The sequence below is a fragment of the Ascaphus truei genome, chromosome 2, assembly GCF_040206685.1.
Source record: "Ascaphus truei isolate aAscTru1 chromosome 2, aAscTru1.hap1, whole genome shotgun sequence".
Lineage (NCBI taxonomy): Eukaryota > Metazoa > Chordata > Amphibia > Anura > Ascaphidae > Ascaphus > Ascaphus truei.
This window is the reverse complement of record NC_134484.1, coordinates 61,668,815-61,679,885: the sequence shown is the minus strand read 5'-3', so window position 1 is coordinate 61,679,885 and position 11,071 is coordinate 61,668,815.

Here is an 11,071-nt window from a genome sequence, read left to right as displayed (position 1 = left end):
TCACTGTGTCCGCGCCCCTTCGATCCGTCGGCAATAATGTAAACAGTCTTTCTCAGGATAAAAGTTCCACACAGTGATGCAGATAATAAAGTCAATGCTCTAAAGCACATAGATCATAGATAAGGTTCTTCCAACACGTTTCGTAGTAATAACTACTTCTTCAGGGATAGTTTAAACATTTCCCAGAGGTCTAAATATACCTCTCAAACGAACCCCATTGGCTAATCAATCAGTAATGAATTAATTTCACCTCTGGGTAATTCGCTTAGTCATACTGACTGGGGAAATTGTGAGCACTTTTTCTTAAAACAACAACTATATTGACAACTCTGTTAAAATTACATACTAATAAAAATCAATGAAGACACTTTAAAAAGTTACATAAATACATAAGAAGCTATGTAATAAAAGAAACACAATATTAATAAAATCATATGGGCAAGTAGAGATCAAAATATATACTAGGAAGAGCGGAGATAAAATGCAATGGTGGAATACAGCAAGGAAGTGAAAAGGGCTAATGTGTTTAATAAAGTGCCCAAATATCAACATCCTCGTTTAACCCTTTCGGGGACATGGTACCTAATTTATGTATCCAATATGTCTCTCTTGCAGACAATATTTTAACTCTATCTCCTCCTCTCCTATTGACTGGAATATGTTGAATCCCCTTAAAAGTAAGATTGGAGGGATCCCTGTTATGGTGGGTCAGAAAGTGCCTAGACACGCTATGTGTCACCTATGCTATGTCACCTTCCGGTGACAAGTCGACTACAGACGGGACTGGTATGAACGCACAGATACTGTTGCCAGGATTCCTCTGCACAGCTTGGACAGGATTCAAAGCGTTTTACTGATTAGCTTCTTCAGGAATCATAACCTGTCTATACCTAACAAGATATATATATATATATATATATATATATATATATATACGCTAATAGCCCTAAGGTGTGATTGCTAGTGCACTATGTTCAATCAAGTTGATTTCCAACAATCCATTTTTAGCTCTATGATTCATATATGTTACTCCATACATAGCAACTGAAAATAAAAGACTTTTCTCTTGGTCAGAACTGCACGAACATACTCAACCCGGGGAGAATTGGGCCATCACCCTGAGTTCACGAGGTCTCAGCAAATAGACACAACGAGCGCTCGGAGAAATGAAGATTTCAGGCACAAAGCAGTTCTTCTTCCTCACTTCTAATTTTATTAAGGCTGCAAGCAGCTTTTATAGGTATTCACAAAGGTGTTTCTGGTTCAGAACAAAGTACAATCGTCAGCATTATTTCTGGTAAAAACAAGATTTAGGCTAAGGCCCCGCTCCCAGAGTCAGCGCGCCCGCACTGCAGACAGGCGGTGCGCTGACATACACAGACCACGATATGCGGTCTGTAGGGAGCGGGAGCCGGAGCGGGAGGTGGGCAGGAGTGGGAGGTTTGAGCGGGAGGGGGGGCGTGGCTTGAGCGGAGGGACCCGCTACTCTCCCCCCCCTCCCTCCATGGACTCGGGCTGGAGCTGCTGATGGTAAGCAACACACACACACACACAGGACTCATATACACACACACACACACAGGCACACACACACACACACACAGGCACACACATACACACACACACACAGACAGAGGCAGGCACTCACGCACTCAGGCACACACATACACACACACAGACAGGCACTCACGCACTCAGACACATACACACACACAGACAGGCACGCACGCACTCAGACACACACACAGACAGGCACGCTGCTTTCACTCCACACTCCTCCCCGCTCCCCGAAGCCTCTCCTCCTCCCGAAGCCTCCCCTCCCCATTGGTTCACAGCCACACCACGTGACGCGTCAACACTAGGGATCACCATTTTCTTGTGTCCCATAGCGGCTGACGCGCCACAGCGTGTAGTGCGCTGTGCCGCCAGGGGGGACCGGGACCGGTTCGGGAGGATTCCCCTGCTGGTAGGGAACTCGCGTGTGGCCGCCCGCGCCAACGAGCACAGCGGGACCGAGGCCTAAGGGTTACGTGCCGCTTCTAGCTTGCCACCTGCAAAAGAAGACCTTGTCTATGTTTACCTAGCTGGGGCCTTTAGCTGTGGTTTGTTTACTTAACAAACATCTTACAAGAAAAGATAAGGATTCTTGCAGAGTACAAAACAGGTACAAAGTTAAATCTTCTAAAAAGGCTAAGTTGAAACTGGAGAAAAAAATGGAGACAGGCAGTGCACTGCCAACAAGACAGGAGGTGGCTCACAGTAAAACTAATCCTTTAATCTTGATCTGGATACAACATAACCCCTAGAGAGCTCAGAAAACACACATCTACGCGTTTCGGGCCATGTGCCCTTTATCAAGATATATATTTTGAGCTCTTTAGGGGTTATGTTGTATCCAGATCAAGATTAAAGGATTAGTTTTACTGTGAGCCTCCTCCTGTCTTTTTGGCAGTGCACTGCCTTTCTCCATTTTTTTTCTCCTGTTTGCTCTTCGTGGATTTGCACGCCGTTTGGACCCGCAATTGGACCGCACAGAGGACCTTGGGAACCTAACAGTCAGTTACCCTTGAGGATTTATATACTTATCAGCTTTAGTAGGGACATTATTTGTACTATACATGTGTGCTAGAAAGCACTAGGTACTAGTCCCCTATCCCCTGCCAGGGATTCTGTATTTATATCCTATATAGTGAATGGTCCAAGCAGAGATTTATATCTTATGAAAAGGATTCTATCTGTTTTTGAAGCGCTGGTCACCTCTACTGTATAAGTTGAAACTGGAACTTACAGCAACACAAAATGGAGGACAGACTAATAATTTTACCCCAAACAGCAACATTCCAAATGTAACTCTATGTAATACATATTGTAGTGATTATGGATACAGACAGTTCTTACTCAATGATGTATACATGCAACATTATCATAATAAAGATACAATTACTATCTAAAATTCTAACACATATTTATTTAATAATACGGCACAACTAAAATAGGACGCAATCGGAATATCTACACTGAAAGAAACTAGAGAACTCATGGAATTAGTACAAATATTAAAGCATACAAATACCACCAAAAATGTTGAAAAGATCAAAATCATTAACGATGATGATGCATTCTTCATATTTACACAAGGAATGCTCCGATATCGATGTCAACATTTAGTCCCCGAGGGATCAATGTGTTCCTTTTATGAATCCAGTAAGTCTCACATTTGGCTAATTTATTCATTCTATTTCCTCCCCTCCAATAAATGGGAATGTATTCTATACCTTTATATTTAAGATGTTTAAACGCTGTATGCCTGGGCTGCGGTCTTAGGTCTTCTGCGGTTGGTGCCAACTCTGTGTCACTGGTCTCTATGTGTTCTGCAGGTGGAGAGAAAGCCTGGCTGCGCGGCAACATACTCATCCACCAACTTTACTGCAACCTGCGTGCTCTCTGGTTTGCGGTCCTTTATCCACTCCTGGATCCCATATGTCCATATAACGGTGCCTGTCTCAGATCAGGAAGCGGACCTGCAGGGCTAAGATAGGAGTATATATTCCTTGACAAGAGCAAGGGGACAGAGTCTTGTTTAGAGGTAACGTAGTCTGGTTGCAGGCAGAAGATCAAGGCAGGTGGCAGAGGTGCAGGATCAACATCACAGGCTGAGTGAGGTCAAGGCAGACGGCAAAAGTGCAAAATGGCATCACAGGCAAAGGTCAAGGTAGACCACAGAGGTGTAAGGTCGGGGTCACAAGCAGAGGTCATCAACAGGAAATCCACGGGCAAGAGGTCAGGAAACATGGAGTAACATGGTTGGGACGGCAAAGAAACAGGAATCTTGCCTGACAACTTCCTGCAGGAAGTGCAGCCTTAAAAAGGAGGCTGCCAGGTATGAAGATGACTTCAACCAGCCAAGTGATGGCAAGTTGAAAGAGAAACCAGGACCAGAGCAAAAAAACAGGCATGGATCAGACAGAATCCTTACAGTACCACCCTCCCCCCTTCAGAAGTGACCTCTGGGTTATCTAGGCCAACTTTGAGGTGAATCTCCAGTGAAAGCCCCAGACCAAAGAGGGGGCATGGACATCCATAGTCAACTGATCCAGGAGTTTTCTTCAGGACCATATCCCCGCCAATGGACCAGATACTGCAACCTGCCCTGGGACTTTCTGGAATCCAGTATCTACTGTATCTCAAATTCTTCCTGGCCATCTATCAGGAGAGGTCTAGGATGGATGGGAATAGGAGAAGAGAAGGGGTTCTGGATGAAGGGTTTGAGGAGGGAAACATGAATTTAGATTGTCCATCCCCTTTATTAATTTGGTGGCTCTTCTCTGCACTGTCTCTAGTTCCATAATGTCTTTTCTTAGGATTGGTGTCCCAAATTGTACACCATATTTAAGGTGTGGTCTTACTAATGCTTTGTAAAGGGGCATCATTATGTTTACTGCCCTTCCATCCATTGCCCGTTTAATGCAAGATAAGATCTTGTTTGCCTTTGCAGCTACTGCATGACTTTGGGTACTATTGCTAAGCCTGCTGTCTACAAGCACTCCTACTGTAAATCCTTCTCCATCAAGGATTCCCCCAATATATCTCCATTTAATTTGTAAGTCGCCTTTTTATTCTTGCATCCCAAATGCATAACCTTACATTTATCTGTATTAAACCTTATCTGCCATCTACCTGCCCAAGTTTACAGTCTCTCCAAGTCCTTCTGGAGAGAAATTACATCCTACTCTGATTCTACTGTTAGGATTCGCCATCCTGGCGGCCTTGGACCGCCTCCTCACCTCAATAACCCTCCTTCGATGTACACCCAGGATGCACTATCTCGTGGCTCAGTTACACGTGTACGTGCGGATCATGTGTGGTCTAACTCCCCGCCCGCGGGTTCTGACTCCGCCCCCCGCTCTGGCGAGCGACAAGGGCGTTCGTCCAGCCTCCCCACTGACGCGCATTCCAAGCTCTGCCCTGCTCTGATTATGGACAGGACCAGCGTGGGAGTGACGCGCGTTCTAGGCTCTGCCCCCTGACCTCCGTGACGCATGCGGGTCGGCACAATCGGTCCCGCCTCCATTCCTGATCAGGCTGCATCATAGGGCACACCTGTGTGTACCAGCAGCCAGTTGGATTCTACTTCCTGGTTCCGCCCTGGCTTTCTATTGGACTCCTGATGAAGCGACAACAGCGAAACGCGTTGAGTAAGAAGCGCCCTGCTGATACCACTCACCTGTGCTGATCTGCATTAGAGGTCCCCTCCATTTGGTGAATTCACCCGCACCGTGATACCGCGATACCGCGATACCGGAAATGAACCGCCGGTAACCGGAAGTGACGCGACGGAAGACTCGAGCAGAGGGGGTGAGAATTGGGAGGCAGAGTTCGCTTTTCCTATGTGTCTAGTATACTTTTTATTGAAGTAAGCATACACCTATATGGTTTTTTAGTGATTAAAAGTTGTTTTTTATGGTACACACTATGTTTGGCTTTCCGTTTTCTCCTGTATATATGGCTGCCATTATACCATTCTGAGGGATATCCCACTACCCCTAAGAACCCTGAAATACAGAGGGAGAGAAGATCCATACGAATATACCACACCATCCATCACCTACCCAAGGTTGGGTTACATGCCTGTTTATTTCAGAAAGAATGTGAGTTCGGAATTTATAGAATCCTACTAATTTGGAGATACACCTTTAAGCGATTGTGTTGCACTATTGTATTTATTTTTTATTTCACATATCCACCATTGAACGAGTTGTGCTCCCCTTCAATTTCCACACGTTCCAGCAAGAAGGATTCCTGTGGACCATCCTTCCAAGGGTTTTGAGCAGCATTTCTTCCTTTTTTTATATCACGTATTGCACTGATTTGCACTGATTTTGCACATTTATATATATTATTTTTTTATCACTGTCTAAGTCACATTATATTTGTCACTGTGATCACCTCCTTAGAGCGCTGTTAGAATTTTCTTTCACTTTCTATTGGAGGGTATTCCTATTTATACCTTCCTGCTTCAGACTCTCATTGCTGAGCATAGTCTAGTGTGACGCCGTGCCTTGCTGCATTCCTGTTCTGTGACCTTGCCTTGCCGTGCCTGTTAACCTCTTGTTGCCTGACCTTGCTTCTCTATTTGGACTCCTCACCTCTCCTCTCCTGATCCGGCCACAAACGACCACTCTGCAGTCTCCAGTCCTGACCTTGGCTAAGTACTCCAACGATCCGATACTCTCCTATCCTGAACCTGGCTACGTACCTCGATGATACACTACTCTCCAATCCTGAACTTGGCTACGCACCCTGACGATCCGCAACTCTCCAATCCTGACCTGGCAAGTACCTACAACTATTCTCACATCTATAATCCTGACCTGGCTTGCATGACCAATCTACATCCTAGGTGCGCCCGCGTGGCTGTGGGTTGGCGTTAATCAATTCCCTTCAGGAGGACTTCAGGTCTCTTTCTCATTCCCTAAAGGAACCGCTGCCCCCTCTTGTGCCTGCTGTTCCTGAACCTGCCACTACCCAAGTTTTACCTTTCCCCCTAGAACCTCGTTTACCTGCCCCTAACTGCTATGGGGGTGACCCTCACGAATGCTGGGGGTTTCTGAATCAATGCTTTATACAATTTGAAATGAACCCTTCATGCTACACTGCACCCCGCGCAAAGATGGCGTATATTGTTTCTCTTCTTATAGATGACGATCTTGCTTGGGCCTCACCCTATTTCTACTGACAACCCTTCTCGAATTCTTATCCCCATTACTCTCTTTGGGGAGGGCTTCCTAGTATCTACACTTGCTTTCCTCGATTCAGGTTCCGGAGGAAACTTCATAGATCAAGCATTCTCAGAGCGTCATCTAGTTCCTATCAGGCGCAGAAAGAAGCCCATCACTCTTGAAGTCATAGATGGAAGACCTCTGCAGCCGGCTTTATCTCCTTGGAGACAGAGGTACTTCAGCTCAAGATTGAAAATAAACACCTGGAAAAGATCCAATTCAATGTTATCCACACTCCATCCATTAGGCCTCGGTCCCGCTGCGCTCGGTGGCGCGGGTGGCCACAAGCGAGTTCCCCACCAGCAGGGGAATCCTGCGGAGCCGGTCCCCCCTGGCTGCATAGCTTACTACACACTGTGGCGCGTCAGCCGCTGTGGGATACAAGAGAATGGTGATCCCTAGCGTTGACGCGTCACGTGGTGTGGCTGTGAGCCAATGGGGAGGGGAGGCTTCGGGAGGAGGAGAGGCTTCGGGGAGCAGGGAGGAGTGTGGAGTGAAAGCAGCGTGAGTGCCTGTCTGTGTGTGTGTATGTCTGTGTCTGAGTGCCTATCTGTGTTTGTGTATGTGTGTGTGTCTGAGTGCCTGTCTGTGTGTGTGTCTGAGTGCGTGCGTGCCTGTCTGTGTGTGTATGTGTGTGCCTGAGTGCGTGAGTGCCTGCCTCTGTCTATGTGTGTGTGTGTGTGTGTATGAGTGCCTGCGTGTGTGTGTGCCTGTCTGTGTGTGTGTATGTGTGTGCCTGAGTGCGTGAGTGACTGCCTCTGTCTGTGTGTGTGTTGCTTAACTTACCCGAGCCGTGGAGGGAGGGGGGGAGAGTAGCGGGTCCCTCCGCTCAAGCCACGCCCCCCCTCCCTGTCAAGCCTCCCACTCCCGCCCACCTCCCGCTCCGGCTCCCGCTCCCTACAGACCGCATATCGCGGTCTGTGTATGTCAGCGCCCCGCCTGTATGCAGTGCGGGCGCGCTGACTCTGGGAGCGGGGCCTTAGCCTTAGCGTGATCCTCTGGCTACCCTGGCTACAGATACACAACCCTCAGGTAGATTAGCTCAACAAGGAACCCATCCAATGGAGCTCCTTTTGCAATAAGAACTGCATCCTTGAAGCAAGTAGCATTGTAGGTATCACCGTGTCCGAGGAGAAGAAAAGGGTACAATTGCCAGAAGAGTATGCTGAGTTCCGGGACGTCTTCGATAAGGTCAGATTGGAGGTTCTTCCTCCTCACCATCCATTCGATTGTCCCTTTGATCTACTTCCAGGCACCACACCTCCTAGAGGGACCTCTTACTCGTTGTCTATGCCAGAGACCAAGGCAATGAAGGAATACATTGCAGAGAACTTAAAGAAGGGATTTATACATAAGTCCACATCTCCTGCGGGCGCTGTATTTTTCTTCATGAAGAAGAAGGACGGAACCTTACACTCTTGCATACACTATCGGTCCCTCAACAAAATCACCGTCAAAAATCGTTACCCCTTACCCCTCATTTCTGAACTGTTTGATCGATTACAAGGAGCAAATATTTTTTCTAAATTGGATTTACGAGGTGCCTATAATCTTGTTAGGATCCATCAGGGTGATGAATGGAAGACTGTATCTAAAACCAGAGATAGACATTATGAGTCATGCCTTTTAGTCTGTGCAATGCCCCAGCCGTGTTTCAGGATTTCGTAAATGAAGTTTTCAGGGACCTTCTCAACTCCTTTGTAATCATCTATCTCGATGACATATAATTTTTTTCTAAATCCAGGAACATGTCTCTCACGTGAAACAAGTAATCCATCGCTTACGCGAGAACAAACTTTTTGCCAAACTGGAGAGATGTCATCTTCATCAAACATCTACTGTACCATTTTCCTAGGCTACATGATTTCGGATACCGGCCTCACCATGGATCCCGCCAAGGTCAAAGCAGTCCTGGATTGGCCGCAAACCGATTACTCTTAAAGCATTACAACGATTGCTTGGATTCACAAACTATTTTCGCAGGTTTATCCAAAAATGTTCTTCCTTAGTGGCTGCACTTACGGAATTAACCAAGGAAGGCGCGGACCCTGCTTCCTGGTCCACTCTTGCGCTTCAGTCTTTCGCCCGTCTCAAGAAGGCCTTCGTGTCCACCCCTGTTCTTATTCAACCTGACCCCAAACTTCCTTTTACTCTTGAGGTTGATGCCTCTGATGTGGGTGTAGGCGCTGTTCTGTCCCAAAGGAAGAATCCCCTATCCAGGTTGCATCCTTGTACGTTTTTTTCGGAAAAAAATTCTCCAGCTCAATGCAACTATGATATCGGGAACCGGGAACTCTTAGCCATGAAATTAGCCCTCGAAGAATGGAGACATCTGCTGGAGGGTACCAAAGATCCGATAACTATCCTCACGGATCATAAGAACTTGCTTTACATTGAAGGTGCACATTGCCTGGGAGCCCATCAAGCCAGATGGTCGCTATTTTTCTCTAGATTTAATTTCATAATTTCCTACCACCCTGGATCCAAGAATGTCAAAGCTGACGCCTTATCTCGTCAATTTTCCCTGGACGACAAAACTGAGGATCAGCAAAAACCCATTCTGCCGTCCATATGTATTCTTTCGGCCACGTCATTTGGAGTGCTCAAGGACATTGTCCGTCAACAAAGTCACATTCCCCCTGGCATCTCACAACCACAGGACCATCTCTTCACTTGTTCCTTGCACCGTAAGAAGGTCCTTGAGTGAAGTCATTCGCCCAAATCGGCAGGACACCCCAGCACCAAGAGGACTTTAGATCTTATCTCTCGCACTATTTGGTGGCAAAAGGATGTAAAAAATTTCGTAGCTGCGTGCCCTATGTGTGCCAGGACTAAAATGCCCAGAATACTTCCTTCAGGTCTTCTTCAACCTCTACCTGTTCCTGACCGGCCATGGACGCACTTGTCCATGGATTTCATTGTGGATTAACCTATCTCCAAGGGTATGAACACGATTCTTGTAGTAGTGGACCGATTCTCAAAACAGGCCCACTTCATACCCCTCAAGGGTCTCCCCAATTTTCCCAAATTAGCGGACATCTCCATCAAGGAGATTTTTCGTTTTCATGGAGTACCCTTGGTAATAGTTTCAGACAGAGGCTCTCAGTTCATTTCCCGGTTCTGGCGCTCGTTTTGTCTCTAGCTAGGTATCGCTCTACATTTCTCATTTGGATACCACCCACAGACTAATGATCAAACGGAGATGACCAATTAGCCTCTCGAACAGTATTTACGCTGCTTTATATCGGACTCCCAAGATGCCTGGGCTTAACTCTTACCCAGGGCAGAATTCGCCCACAACAACGTACGGAGTGGTTCAACTCTGGAGTCTCCTTTCTTCATAAATTACAGATTCAACCCTTCTACTCTCCCTCTGCTTCTACCTTCCTCTGGGGTCTCATTGGAAGATGACAGAATCAGAGTATTGCAATACCTGTGGAAAAGGATTCAGGTCAACATCAGGCAAGCAGTCAATAGGCAGAAGAATCAGGCAGATCGCCACTGCAGACCTGCTGTGGACCTCAAACCTGTCGACAAGGTCTGGTTGTTATCCAGGAATATCAGGCTGAAAGTCCTTCTATGAAATTCGCACCCAGATTTCTTGGACCCTTCTCTGTCTCTGAGAGGATTAACCCGGTTGCGTATCGACTCACTCTCCCCTTCCATGAGAATCCCCTCTGTGTTTCATGTTTCGCTTCTCAAACCAGTGATCCAGAATGCTTATTCAGTTCCGGTTCCTTCCACTTCTCCTCATATGGTTCAAGGCCAACCTGAGTATGAAACCAATTGGAATAATTAGTGTACAAAAAGCGCTACTACCACCAAACAATAAACCTAAAATAACAAATGAATAAAAAATATAACAACAGTGAATAAAGTCCAATGATAAGTCCTGTGACAATGTCCAAAAGCAGCCTAAAAAGTCCACTGGGTGTCTAATGTCCAGTTTACAATGCAAAACATAAACAGACCTCTCTGGCGCTGAGGAAAGGACAAGCATGATAGGGCTAAGATGGTAAAAAGCTTGGATCTTTGGAACGACGTACCTCAGGAGAAGGAGACAAAAATGACATATACACTACTAAGATGCATTATCCTGGGATACAAACTGATAAGCAAGGTGTACAAAGGCAAAGGATTTAATGGTAATATTAAAATGAGTAAAAAAATAGACGTGAGCACACACAATGTGTTCACAACAATTGAAAACAATGGGTAATAATCTTGATGACTGGTGTCAAACCCTCCTCCGCCGTGGGTAAAAATTGAAAACCTACTCACATCAAGTGGTT